Here is a 15,652-nt window from a genome sequence, read left to right as displayed (position 1 = left end):
GATTACTGCATGTTTTCTGTGAGGGTTTACCTACCCTAGGGGACACGGGGAGAACATGAGAACTCCACACAGAAAGTCCAACCCCACCTAGGGTATGGGGCTATGGGCTGCACTGATGACGCGGAGGAGAGAACACGCCCCCCAGCGGGAATCGAATGCAGGGATCTGTGTTCCCCATGTATGTAAGATAGGGGTGAGCCCACCATTTAGCTCTGTTAGAGAATTCATGACATTTAATCTGTTGTTCTCATGCGGTGTTAAGTCACTCTGGATAAGAGTGTCTGTTGAACAACAAAATCGTGAATAGTACATTGTTATCTTGCTGAGCTACTTATAGCCATGCAGGCCCTTTCTAAGCTTGAACAAAGTCAACATGACATGTCCTTTAGCTTTGCTAGTCTACTCAACGTTCCTCCCCTGACTGAATGAAATGCCCCTGTGTCTGTATCAGCCTGTGCGCACACACACACACACACACACACACACACACACACACACACACACACACACACACACACACACACACACACACACACACACACACACACACACACACACACACACACACACACACACACACACACACACACACACACACACACACACACACACAGTGTTGTAGTTGCGAGTCAAACAGAAGCTCAGCCTTCTTCTATACCACATGTTGATCACTGTGACTTTATGTAAAACGTCATGTACGGCTCAAAGAAAAAGAAAGAAAGAAAAAACGTTTCTGTAGACATGACCCATTAAAATAGCTGGCGGTTGAATGCCTAATCAACAGAGATGTCTTTGCACATTCCTGATAATGTCACATAGGGACACATGTTAACTACCATTTCTGCTCTATCATAACCGCTCATCTGACTTTCCAGACAGCTCGAGTTGTACTAAAGGTCATCGTGAAAGTTGAGTTAATCATTAGCACGTCTAAACCAGAGATTTAGCCGATTTATCAAACTAAAATTGGAACCGAGATGTTCCTTGGGCTGATAAAACTGTAATCGTTTTTCTTTCTAAACCGTCTTCGGTTAGAATAAAGCATGTTCCTTATGCCTGACTTCTAAATTGACTGCATTTATAATATATAGGGCACCTTTGTCTGTCCGAAGCGCTTTACAAATGTATTTCACTTTCAACCATTCAGACCGACGGCAGAGAAACCATGCAAGGCACCAACCTGCTTATCGGGGTCAGTTAGGAGTTGTGTAGCCTGGCCCAGCCTGTGTGGTTTCTGGTCTAGAGGGGCAGGTGGCCCAGCCTGTGTGGTTTCTGGTCTAGAGGGGCAGGTGGCCCAGCCTGACAGAGCCTGTGTGGTTTCTGGTCTAGAGGGGCAGGTGGCCCAGCCTGTGTGGTTTCTGGTCTAGAGGGGCAGGTGGCCCAGCCTGACAGAGCCTGTGTGGTTTCTGGTCTAGAGGGGCGGGTGGCTTTCCTACTCAGTCTGTGTCTCATAGGAGGGCTGTGGGCAGTTCAGAGACCCCCCTCCACCAGTGACATCATCATTAGGCAGATTTTTTTGAAACAAGATGAAAAAAAAAGAAGAAATATTTAGATTTGTATTATCGTGAAAACGATGGCTTCCATTTTCGCATTGCAACTTTTCAGGAATAGAAAGCCTGCAGTTTCTATTAGCTTGGATTCCTCACAATATTAATTAATCCCGCAGTCAAACTGTTAATGCATCAAAATTCTAATGTCTAAAATATAAAATATAAATGTCAAATAACGTCTCGATGGTATTGCTTACAGTTTATGTGAAGGGTTTGTGGAATTTGTTAAAAGTCATGACCTTTTAATTAAGCTGTTCCACACCACATCCAGCGGTTCCCACACTTTTTCAGCTCAAAAACCTGGCAGTCAAACTTATATTTCAAATTTGTTTGTAAAAAACATTTATAAAGCTATGCAATACCCATAAAAACTTCTGATATATGTATATGTATTTTCTGTACATCAATTACAAAACGAGGGTTGTTATTAGCTACACGTTGGGGGGGAAAGAAAACTGTAATTTAATTTTGCATACAGAGCCTACATCAGCACAATCTATAAGTTAATTAATGGGGTCTTCTATTTTCATCAAGTCTTTCAGCATAATAACAGGCTGTGTGTGAACAGACAGACGCCCGTGGGAACAAGCCCTTCCACTGCCATACTTTCTAATTATCTCGCCTGTTTTTCTTTTTTTAATAGCCTAAAGCTTTCATAGGGCAGAATATAATAAAGATTAGCTGTCATCATTAGTTGAAAGGCTTGCACAACCACCTCTATCCATCTCACTGCGGGCGTCTCCCGTGTCTCTAAAACCTTGCTTCCCTCACTTTCCTTGCGTCTAGAGTCCCTCACAACGAGCATCTGCTATTTCTCAACGTTTTTTGTAACATAAATAATTTCTTCTGGGGGCCGCGGCCTGGCAGTACAAAACATTTTCAGATGGTGTTCCGTGGCCAAATGCATATTAATGTAGGGGTCTTGGGCTTATAAAATTAAGCAGATCTATGCGAGCCGTACGTCATCGTGAGAACTGGTCAGTCTCACGATATAACAGCCCATACTGTACTGTATGTAACATTATACATGGTGCACATAGAAAAAACAAGACGGAACAATGTGGGCCATGTCCTCTATTATATTCCTGAACAGAGCAGCATAAGGAAGGACAACATGGGACACACCCAGTGAATAAAGAAAGATCAATCCTATAGACAGTGACCCTGAGGTGTCTCTACACCTGAATCTGTGCCTCTGTCACAATTATCACAGTCTCATAATCGTAACTATTTGAGATAATCGCCATAATGTTGAAAACGTCTCCATACATTTTCAAAGATGATGTGCTATTTCCACTTTTCATTAAGTTAATAAGTGAATCATTTATTTGTATTATTTAGGTTATTTGTCATATCTGCCCTGTGCAACTTCAAAGCCTAAAAGACAAACAGAAAACAGAAATGGGATGTGTATGCATGAAGTAAAAAAGTAAAAAAAAAAGAAAAGTGACAATTAATCGGCATGTAAAATTTCATAATCGTGACAGAGACAAACCACCCTGAATCTAAAGCTTAAAGGAGTAGTTCACCTCCAAAAGAATGACTTTGTTATTTTCTATGAATTAGTCCATGAATTCAGCAGCGGTGTGAAATCAGCCCTCAACGCCTTCTGACATACATATATAGGGGCAAGGCTTCCCTCACTTTGAGGGGCACCGAACACGCGTGTCTTTCTGACAGAATTACCATCTGATGAATGCATTTCTGATAGAAATACAATGTGATCAATGTATTTCTGAACCCTCGCTTGGCTCCAGTCCCCATATGCATGTCAGACGTCGTTGAGAGCTGATTGGACCCTTTTGCATGGGGTGTGTAATTGATCACTTGAGTGAGCAATTGAGTCAATTGCCGCAATGCTCAGCTCTTCTCAGCAAGCAACATACACTGCACAACGGCATGAATTAAGCGTAACGCCACATGATAAACGAGTAGCCAGCCAGCCAGCCAGCCAACCAGCCAGACAACCAGCCACCCAGCCAGCCAACAAGCCAGACAACCAGCCACCCAGCCAACCAGCCAGACATCCAACCAGCCAGCCAGCCACCCAGCCAGCCACCCAACCAGTCAGCCAGCCAGCCACCCAGCCAGACATCCAACCAGCCAGCCAGCCACCCACCCAGACACCCAGACATCCAACCAGCCAGCCAGCCAGCCACCCAGCCAGCCACCCAACCAGCCAGCCAGCCAGCTCCTGGACACCAGACAGAAAAAAGGACTTTGTGACAAAAACCGGTAGCACTAATGACATCATCAACCAGTGACACCACCGATAGGACTAATGACATCATCAAACAGTGACACCACTAATGACATCATCAACCATAGACAGCGGGCAACAACATACCGTCCATTTCAGCTGAGCCGGCATTTCTATGCACCTGATGTATGGTGTGTGTGTGTGCGGGCGCATGCACATTGATTGCATAGTGAAGTTGTGATGTATGGTTTGAAGCAGGTAGCGTGGTGGACAGTTACCATACATCACTGCACACACACACACACACACACACACACACACACCCACCTTGTAAAAGGGAACAGGATACCTATGCCGTGTGTGTGGACAGTCTTCATTGGCTAGTTCGTGAAACGCTACTGTACTGAGAGAGGATGTTCTGAAAAATGATGGATAGATCGATCACTAAAATAAGCATGCTCTGAAAAGATGCACAGCCCAAACAGATGCGTGTCGGCGCGCAGGCCTTCGTCAGTGAAATTACTATGTCATAGGTTTCTATGTCAGTGGTGCTCAAACATTTTCATGTCAAGGACCCCAAAAATATATGTAATTGGCCGCCAACCCCCATGTAGTTCCAGGCCCAGAAGCAAAGATATGAGTTAAAAACGTTCGCTCTGAAAGAATATATATTAAAAGATTTTGCCCCACGTTTTCAAGATTTTTCAGAAATAGCAGACCTACAAGCGTGTAGCGCGGCACTCGGTGCCACTCTATGAGCTTGTAGATCTGCTATTTTTTCAACAGCTAAAGTATAACAATGCTTAAAACACCAAAAGGGGTTCCCGCCCAGAATGGGTTAAAGACAATTACAGAGTGCAGATTGTATACTCTACTTTCTACGTATTATCTGAATCCGCACCCAGTATAATCCTGAAGTCTTCCATACCAGACTGTCGTTGAGTGAGTCGAGCAAGCCTTTCCCCTTGAAGTGAGCTCTGACAGCCTGCCACTGACAGCCCGGGCTCAGCTGTCACACCGTCGTCCGCCATAGAGGACATAATATAACAGGAGCTGTCAGTCACACAGTATATCAGCTGGCCTGCTGCCTTTGACACCACACTTCTGAACACATTCCACCCCGGCTGACCAACCGTCCATTAGACTGCTGAACGAGCCCTGAACGCTGAGCCACCGCCTGACTGGCTCTCACCAGGTTGAGCTGAACACCCAGACTATACCGTCAGACCGGTGTATACGAACCCTGAAAACAGCCAAACACCACTGTTTTTGAGTGGTGGTCTGAGCACGAAAACAGCATGGTTGTTTTTCACCACCTGTGCGCAACCTAACACACACACACAAACACACACGCACATATTAACTGTATATATGATGATTTTGGGTGTGCCAGTAGTACAGTACAGTGACAGTACAGTACAATAGAGGGACCCCCACAAGGTAACTCTGTCATTTCTCAACCGTTTCGGACGCTGGGCGGCTCGCCGGAACCGGGCCGGCACCCTGGGTGGGTCTGGAAATTTTCAACCTCATGTTCATATACCGAAATTGGTCCCGTCTATTGCCGATACTAAAAAGGATTGAACCCACTTCCTTAACTCATCCGTTGAATAATAGCGAAAATAGATCGGCTGTTGCAAAGTATCATCGTCAACCATTTTTCATGCACTTGTTATTATTTTGTCATATCTGCCCTGTGCAATAGTTGCTGACAAAGCCTCAGAGGCTTTGATTGATATGTTCAATGCAGGGTAACGGTTATCGAGCTCCTTCCCTACACTTGAATAGTTAATTACTTGTACAACAATAATCACCAACAAAAATGTCATGACTGTGACAGCCTTAGGCTGTGATGAAAAGAGGGAACCAAGAGATAGTGAGAGACCGAAAATCTGACCGAAAACCCCCCCCAGGAGATTCATAGAGGGGTGCTGATCCAAACACTGTGAAAACTGCTCTCACCACATCCGTTAATCGTCATTAAATATTAACCCCAGCTCAGCCATTGAGAAGAGCAATCTTTGAATAATGTTCACATTTGTTACTGCCTCAGTTTAAACCCATCTACGTGAGCCACCCAAAGTTAAAGAGTAAATTAATTGTAGTTGGTCAGTTGCTTTTTCTCTGCTACAAGGCTAATCTTGTTCAGCCATTCATATAGGATTATCAATTAATTACAGAGTGTCTGAATTCTACTTGACACTCATTGTCACACATCATGGAGACCCTTAACGACTCCCATATATGGTCACGCCTCGTGACATCACGCCACCATGGCCATCTCCATATATGAAGATCACGACACTGACCTCATCTAATCATACATGGAGAAGACTGGATCATCACATAGATATGCCTAAATGGAGCCAGCCAGCAGCTCTTGTTGATCTGACCTCATCAAACCCTGTACACTCAAGACATGCTCCATATATGGCCAGTACAGAATTCATTCCATATGTTGATCTGACCAGAAAATAGCAGCCAGGAGAATGAGACTAGCAGGACACCGCCAAAGACACCAGGAGCTGCCAGCCAGCAAACTGGTGCTGTGGGAACCAACACACGGGCACGGGTCACGAGGACGTCCCACGCTAACATACGTGGATGTACTCAAGAACGACGCAGGAGCACAAAGCACCAACGAGCTGGCCAGATGTATGGAGAACCGGGATGACTGGAAGCAACGATGGAGGGCTCGTCTGAGGACGACCTAGAGAGATTGAGGTAAAAGCTGATGGTAGGTGTGGTAATCCATCTCCCAGGGGTCTAGCACAATGCAAAGGAGATAGACCACCAACTACACCAACAGTTATTTGATAATTCACTCGACTCCAAAATCTAAGGAAAAAAAAAAAAAAAAAACACAAAAAGATATGCTTAAATGCCAAGTGCTGAGGAACAAGATTCAGGCTTTGACTGGCTGCCAACTGAATCAATACCAAACCTTGTTATTGCTCAAAACCACAAGTGTTTCAGAAAACGTGGCATTCTTAAGTGTGATTTTGAAACTCAACGCCAAGCAGGCAGCTATATGGTGTACCGGTAATCTCATGTGAAATTATTAAATTACAGAGCATTTCAAAGTGAAGAATATTTAGCATTGTGTTATCCGCGTGTTTATGCATGTACACTAAAGCAGATAGAGCGAGGAACAATGAGTGTAGTAGGCTTATCTCAACAAGTCTCTCCAGGATTTCACAGCAAAGCGGAGGGTAACCCAAGGGTGCAGTGATGTAACACACACACACACACACACACACACACCACCCCCCCCCCCCCCCCCCCCCCATACACTTGTGCTATATACAGAACAGAATAATAGTGAATTGCATGCGAGTGCGAGAAGCCAATTATGTTATTCCTTTATTTATTGTATTCTTTCATTTTTGGCCCACGATTTTCCAACCCATGCATATTGTACCCGCAAAGATAGAGATGACCGGTTTTCACTGCTTTTATCTGACACTCACAGAGACACGAGGTTTCTGGCCAACAGCGACGAAAACAACTAAGTGGGTGAATGTAAATAGATAATTACAACACATAATGAATGAATAACAGCTGGGACAGTCGGGTAGGCTCAGATAATGACAGCACTTCACAGTAGAGCAGCCTTTAAGAGCACTTAAGAGCACTTAAAGACAGGTGGAGCAGGTGGAAACTACCTGTGTCCACCACCACCGCAACCCGGCCTTGGAACATCTCAGGATCCCCCAGGAGGAAGTCACTAATGTTGCTCTGGAGTCTGGAGCACTCTGGTGGAGCTGTTGCCCCCTGTGACCAGACTACGGATAAGCGGTTGAAGATCGATGGATGGATGGACGTCTGCTATATAAAATTAGGGATGCACTGATATATCTGCCACATATCGGTATCCACATACAGTAGTTGGGAAACCTTTCACATCATTTTATTTTCCCAATTGTCACATCTATATTCCCATATTTCACATCTCTGCTGAAAACATTTTAATTTTAATTTTAATTAAAAAAAAACTGAAAGGCCACCAGTATAAAGCCTGGAGGGACTCCAGACAGTCAAACACCATATTATGGGTTTAAAACAAGGCTACTGATGTAAGGGGTGCGTGTGTGCGTGTGTGTGTGTGTGTGTAGCTGCCTGTTACGAGGGTGTCAGCCCATCCAGGGTTATTACAGTTCATATGCATGTTGCATGTTGTGAACCAAGCAACCAACCGCTCAAACATTCTATTCTGGAAGAAACAGTGACAAGCTCCATAATAAGTGGGTCACAAAACACCCATATATAGGCACGCACATGTGTGTGTGTGTGTGTGTGTGTGTGTGTGTGTGTGTGTGTACACACACACACACACACACACACACACACACGGTCCGTGTGTGTCTCACACATCTAAGACCACCCATATCGACCCCCCCCCCCCAGCATCAGCATCCATAATTCGGTCAATAAAGGAGAGATGACACATAGCCTTCCATCCTTCCTTGTATCACACAACCTGTTAGGTTTCAGTGTATGGAAGGAATGTCTGAGAGACCATATACTGTATTATATAGCTGTCTGTCTCACCTTAAAATGTTTAAAGTGAGAACAAATAAAACCATCATGTTCTCTTAAAATAAAATAGCCCCAACTAAAAATCACACAAACAAGTCATAATAAAATATAACGTTGCTCTAAATTGAAACCATTAATTGCAACCATAGCCAACTCTGGAGTCTTCCGTATTCATTCACTCATTCGAAAAACGTATCTAGGCTACACATAATTATTCCATGCTGCATTATTAAGATGCATTTCAAGGCTTGTTTTGTTGACAAAACCGTTCTGTTTAGGGGTTTGCAAACCGACGATAGCTAGCCTATAATAATAACCATAACAACAACATGTTAGGCCTGTAATATATTCGTAATTTAATAAGCAGCAAGCCAAACCGACTGAGACCACTTCACAACGCCACTCTGTCTGACTGTGCAACAAAAAAAAATCAATAATATCAACAATGGGGCATTAAAGCATGCAGACATGAAGACACATAACACACAATATCACTGCTGCAGCGACCACTGCTGTTTGCCGTTTGCATATAGCATAAATAATATCATGTACACATCAAGCAGTAGCCTACAGTAGGCTATAAACCTATTATTTATCTAGTTAAGAGAAAATAACAGACAAGCTCACAACGCGTCGCGTCGCGACGCGTTGTGAGCTTGTAGGTCTGCTATTTTCGGCAGGCAAACGTCAAGCTTTGTTTTAGTAGTATATAATAGTAACTAGCATACATATTTATTCTCAATATACCAACCTTTACAGAAGCTCTGTGCCGCTGGCTTCTGTCCTCCAAGATGGGCAGAATCACTCCGATATAAAATAACCCAATAATTAAATAAATCCAACAGAAAATGTAAAAAAAAGTATATATAGGCCTACTATAGCCTAAAATCACAACAAAACAAAAAATCCACAAACACACGCGGCGTCTCCTCCAGAATGTAAGCGCCTTCGTTCGTTCCGTTCAGACGCGGCTCTGCTCTCTGGCTACAATGATGCAGATATCTGACTCTGAGTCGACATTCTATCTAAATTATCTCATGTACCGATGCTATATATATGACCAACATGTAGACATTTTCTTCCATACCGACTTTATGTTTCTGTGCATGAAAGCAGAACAAAAATAAATAAATCCCTTCGCCGTTGCCACAAACGAGGCGATGATGACTGTGTTTGTGTCTCTGCGTGTGTGTGTGTGTGTGTGTGCGTGTGTGTGTGCGCGTGCGCGCGCGCATCTGTGATCAGCAGGCAGCTGTGTGTTTCTGTGCAGCGTGTGTTTGTGTGTAGGGGGGCGGGGGTGCGTGCGTGCGTGTGCGTGTGTGTACAGTAGCCTGCTCTATGCGTCACACACACACACACACACACTTCCGTGTTAAAATTGAGTTTTTTTTTTAATGGAAGAGAAATAATGAATTAAATAAAGGACATGTCGCCACGCGAGGGCGACATTAAACGCAACGTTGCGTCGAATAGCCAATATGTTTCAAGTGTCTATCAGTGGCGCTGTACATCAATTTGCATGTCAATTAAGGACCCCCCCCCCATTTAAAAATATATATATTTGGCCATGGGCCCCAATATAAAAATATTTAGTGTCAGGGACCCCTAGAAGAGAAGGCTTGAATATTTCTAAATTATTCAACATGTGTCGTGCATCTTTTCAAGATAATAGGCCTTTGGCCTATATATATTTTAAATAAAAATTAAAAGTTTATAATGCATTGCATTGCAACACATTGTGAGATTGTAGATATGGCTATGTTTGACAACCACCCCACTTTGAGAACTGTGGGTCTGTCAGTGATTCTCAACCTTTTCTAAAAAGTTGAGGGCTTGCTGCTTGAGGCATTACATTTGACTCGCTCCACAGATAATTATTGTGAAAATAGGCTTGTACATATAATATAGCTATTTTCCCATTTTATTCCTCTTTCTTATATTATTTGACAATTTGGCCAATGTTTGACCAGCTTTTATAGTATAGTTTGTTGATTACTCATGGTCTTTTCCTTTTCTTTTCTTTCTTTTTGGAATAAAAAAAAAAATCACACTCTTGAGGGGCACTGGGGGCACTCTTATCATACATCATCACGTGACATTCTGACCAATCACATTTGGCGTCCTCACTTGTCTGTCCTCACATTCCGTGCTCAGCCAATAAAACCATGGGGTACAAGGCACACACAAACACACAAAGCTGGGAATCGGAGAGGCTAGCGCCCCTCAAAAGGGCATAAAAGTCCTTAAATTGTCAGTTCACTGTCATCAGGACACCCCCCCCCCTCTCCCCCCCCCCCACACACACACACACAATCACACACACTGTCAAGATTTCCTTTTCCAAATTATTTGAATCGCTGAAATATAAAATAAGGAGTTTAGTACAGTATATGAACTCGAGTATACATTTTGCCAAGCAAGCAAAGATCACTATAGCTGAGTATACTGTTTGACTGGGACTAGCTGTACTTTGACTCACTCAAGTACCGGCCATGAGCACTTTGTCCATCATTGCTGGCATATAGGCTATCATTCATTACTGAAAGAAAACAAACAAGACAACACAAGAAAACCCACATATCGCCACATATATAATATTAAAAGTCTCAGTGGAAGTGATTATTATGGTGTAGTGAAGTCATCGTGACTTGAGCTGCATATTCAGGCCACATCAGAGAAGCCCAGCAGTAATTCACTGCCGGGGCAGTTAGTTTGTGTACGTGTGTGTGTGTGTGTGTGTGTGTGTGTGTAGTAGACCGCTCACTTATAAGGAGTGGGAATTTTAATCCTCTGTTGTCTCAAAGCCCGGGCTCTGTTTCTGTGAAATGCTGTCATTGTACTCTGGACCTGATTACAGATGCATGGCCTGCCTGCACGTCCTTGGGGGGGGGGAAGAGTACAACGGGCCCTCTGTGCTGCTATATGTGAGTGTGCTGGAGAGAGTGGGTGGGCACCTCGGAGTGAGTGGCCTGCCAAATGGACATGCGTGCGTCTCAGACTCAGATCACCCACATCGGAGTGAGTGCAGGCTGCTTGCGGGCCTGCCAAAATGGACATGCATGCGTCTCAGACAGTGTCTGACTGACCGCCTTCACTGTGGCCCGGAGATCGGTTTGGACGGACGGACGGACAGGGTGTGAGTGTTTGAAAAGTGCACTGCAGGCCGGTTCGACACAGCCAATGTCTTGCCCTTTTTGCTCGCATAGACCAGCTCAGTGGTCTTGTGGTTAGATTGTCCGCCCTGAGACCGGGAGGTCGGGGGTTCGATGATCCCCGGCCAAAAATGGGTCAGGATCAAGCAGGTGCGGAAAGTTCTTATAACTGGTGTGGGTGCCCCCCCACACAAGTACACAGCGGGTATACTTAATGTCCAGGGGGTATACTTGTACATAATGTCCAGGGGGTGTACTTGTACATCATGTCCATGTAAATCACCATTACATCACCTAATCAATGAGTTAGCTTTTAATATATTAGCAACCCTCACTTCACACGGGTGTGATTTTTTATATTTCTGCAATGCTTGTAGAAAGCATTGTGAGATTTCTTTTAAATAGGGGTTAACTTTAAAGTGGTTAAAAGCGGGATACAGACAGCATGTAGCATGTAGCGGTATATCCTTTATTGCAATGGTGAAGGCCATTCATTAATTCCACCGTTTAATTCCCTTTACTGACAGGACAATTTGATCAGTGTATGTGCGTGGGTGTGTGTGCGTGTGCTTGTGTGCATGCGTGCATGCTACCTGCCATCATTCTTGGATGAAGGAGTCAGTGAGTCAAACTGCTGGTAGCCTACTTGATGGTCCAAGGTCCCAATGTTCCACTCAGCAGAGCGTGACACACATGATCTACTGCAACACTTCCACACAGGAGTGGAGAGCAACACATTACATGATTATACTTACACCAGTGGTGGAAAATAAGTACAAATATCAATACTGCAATATAGAAATACTCTGTTACGAGTAAAAGTCTAGAATTCGTGGATTGCACTTGAGTAAAAGTGCAAAAATGGTAAATGGTGCATTTACTGTATATAGCGCCTTTATATCCAAGGTGCTTTACATAGATATAGTGTACATTACATTCACCCATTCACACACACACACATTCATACACCGATGGCGGAGGAAACCATGCAAGGCACCAACATCGGGAGCAATTTATAATAAGGTCTCAAGGACACTTGGACACCAACTCTGGGGGTAGCCTGGGATGGAACTATGGGGAGCATCACAGTTCCCATCCATCCGGCTGCTTTACTGGCTGTAATGAAATATGGCCTCAGTGTGACAGAACATTTATCTGCATATATGCATATTTGATAACCATGACATGATTGTCCAATACTGTATGTGCAATATGATATGAGATGCATACTAGTTTCCATAATCTGCTAGGGACGTCAGTTCCACTGTTCTCACTGTATGTCATTCTGTGTGTGTGTATCTTGAAAGTGTGAGAACGAGTGGCCTCAATGGTTGAGAAGCAGCAGCAATGTTTCATCAGCATAGTGTAGCTCACTACAGCAGCATCTCATTACATGGATGAAATCCAGAGAAGAAAAGTATTAAAATGAAAATCCACACACAATGACATGACCCAAGTTGTGTGTGTGTGTGTGTGTGTGTGTGTGTGTGTGTGTGGAATGGGAACAAGTGGCTAAAACACAGATTGTCCTTTTAGAGCAAAAAAAACCCAGGGTATACAGTAATGTATGTTCTGAATTTAACCACAATAACCATTTCAAACCTATATACTGTAGTGTACAAGCTCCCAACACTGTGTTATGAGCTTGTAGATCTGCCATTCATACATTTCATATCACTTGCAGCAAACTGTCACAAAAACCTGTGTTATACTTACAAGCTTTAGTCTCAGCGACTCTTGCGTCAATTTACAATTTAGGCATTTAGCAGACGCTATCAATCCAAAGCGACTAATGCAGCGACTACAAACCGGACTTCATTTTAGTGGACTGGAGCAGGACGGTAAACGTTAGAGGACGGCCCGGCAGCCACAACCGGCGACGGTAAACGGCATCAATGTTAAAATATTTAATATTTTTACCGTTCCCTGCCATCCAGCAGGTTTTGCCGTTTGCAGTCTACCGCTTGCGGGATTCCATGTGAATGAAGCATTACAGGAAACACAAGGTAATATCAAATGCAAAGAAATTGTCACCAAGGATCATAATTAAACTAAGAACAGTAAAATATCTGTACAATGAAACTATGTATAACTAACTAAATATACACACGGTAGAATGCCATGTCTCCATAAAATATGATATGAACTGTAAATGACATATTTTAGCCTTTGTATACGCCTGCAAGGTCGTTGAGGCTAGGGCAAGTGCTACGGGCTAAGGTGGAGTCTGAAGAGGTGAGTTTTTAGACTATACGGCGGAAGGTCTCGCAACCGTCATTGACAGACCTCACAAGCAGCTAACATTTTAGCAGGCTTTGAAAGACTATCAAGTTTCATGGAGGGGGCTTCCTCAAAGAGAAAAAAAAACATGAAAAAAATGTATAGTTGTTTGAAAATGTTCAAAAGTAAAGTGACATGAATGGAAAGACAAACTTAATTTATTAGATCAAACCTCAATAGATTATTACGACACTTTAAAGGGTTTTTTTGCAACAAGAGCTGTGCATTAAAAAAGAATAAAATACAAAAGAGAATTTATGGCAACCACCTTACTGTAGACATAACAGCATAACCTTACACCATAAACATCGCTGTCGGGCACAAACCTTGTATCTTCCATATTTCAACGTTTTGTGTTTTGTCATGAATTTAATGTTCAGCATGACAAAAACGACAGGTCCTCTGGACTAACAGCTCACGCAATTAAGTCAAATCAAACTGGTCAAGTCTCTCTGGAGATTATAAATTCTGAACTACAATGGGTCGATTGGAACAGAGGCTCTTGTTTTTCCCCCTAATTTCCTGAAAAGTTAAATGCTTTTGGGACAGTACAAGGTGTCCAGACGACAGCAACCATAAGCCCTCGCATGGTCCTAGCAAAAATCACTTCAAAGACAAACATCACAGCCGACATACATACAGAACACACCTACACACATTGCATACGTAGTTATTTCAAAACTGATCTTGAAGTTAAATAAATCTGTTCAGAGTATATCTATATATATAAATCATAAATAAACCGTGTACTGTACTTTTTCCCACATAAAGACTATTATTATTATAACAGTGATGCCAGTATATATATATATATATATATATATATGTGTGTGTGTGTGTGTGTGTGTGTGTGTGTGTGTGTGTGTGTGTGTGTGTGTGTGTGTGTGTGTGTGTGTGTGTGTGTGTGTGTGTGTGTGTGTGTGTGTGTGTGTGTGTGTGTGTGTGTGTGTGTGTGTGTGTGTGTGTGTGTGTGTGTGTGTGTGTGTGTGTGTCCGCCCGTGTAAAGGCCAATTTATGCTTTGAGCGACAATTGTCTGGAAGTATGAAAAGTTGCCGACAACATCATAAAAGGTTGCACACCGTGATGGATAGCGAGGATGCACCACGAGTCAGGGCTACATCCACTTCCCTCGTTTAATTACGCTTCGTGGCAACGCTGTCGCGCCAGCGGGTTGCAGACAATAACAGAACGCTCAAGACTCATAAAGTTGTGAGACGCGCAGTGTGACGTGTTGTGAGACGCGCAGTGTGACGTGTTGTGAGACGCGCAGTGTGACATGTTGTGAGACGCGTTGTGAGACTTGCAGTGTGAAGTCTTGTGAGACGCGCTGTGAGACGCGCAGTGTGACGTGTTGTGAGACGCGCAGTGTGACGTCTTGTGAGACGTCTTGTGAGACGTGCAGTGTGACGTGTTGTGAGACGCGCAGTGAGACGCGCAGTGTGACGTGTTGTGAGACGCGCAGTGTGACGTGTTGTGAGACGCGCAGTGTGACGTGTTGTGAGACGCGCAGTGTGACGTGTTGTGAGACGCGCAGTGTGACGTGTTGTGAGACGCGCAGTGTGACGTGTTGTGAGACGCGCAGTGTGACGTGTTGTGAGACGTGCAGTGTGACGTGTTGTGAGACGTGTTGTGAGACGCGCAGTGTGACGTGTTGTGAGACGCGCAGTGTGACGTCTTGTGAGACGCGCAGTGTGACGTCTTGTGAGACACGTTGTGAGACGCGCAGTATGACGTGTTGTGAGACTTCGCTGCTCAAAGCGTGAACCGGCCTTAAGAAGCAAACACGGGCTCGAGGAAGAGGTGCTCGTTATAAAAATCTTGACGAAAAGACGTCGTAAACACTTCATAACAAAAGACCACAAAATAAGAGATAAACACCCCCCCCCAAAAAAAAGAATAAAAATAAATGGAAGGACAAACATTTATATAA

At 43.8% G+C, this 15,652-nt stretch overlaps 1 protein-coding gene across 1 annotated transcript in view; it reads right to left on the bottom strand.

Moving 5' to 3' along the window:
* Positions 1–9,445, bottom strand: part of marchf8 (membrane-associated ring finger (C3HC4) 8) — a 115,596-nt gene extending 106,151 nt beyond the window's left edge. The window contains exon 1 of the mRNA XM_083775590.1: positions 9,041–9,445. The gene's annotated coding sequence lies outside the window, so the exon portion shown is untranslated. The remainder of the gene's footprint in view (positions 1–9,040) is intronic.
* Positions 9,446–15,652: the final 6,207 nt, after the last annotated feature.

Source organism: Protomyctophum parallelum (genome assembly GCF_964188405.1).
Source record: "Protomyctophum parallelum genome assembly, chromosome: 10".
Taxonomy (NCBI): domain Eukaryota; kingdom Metazoa; phylum Chordata; class Actinopteri; order Myctophiformes; family Myctophidae; genus Protomyctophum; species Protomyctophum parallelum.
This window is presented reverse-complemented; position numbering and strand designations above follow the sequence as displayed.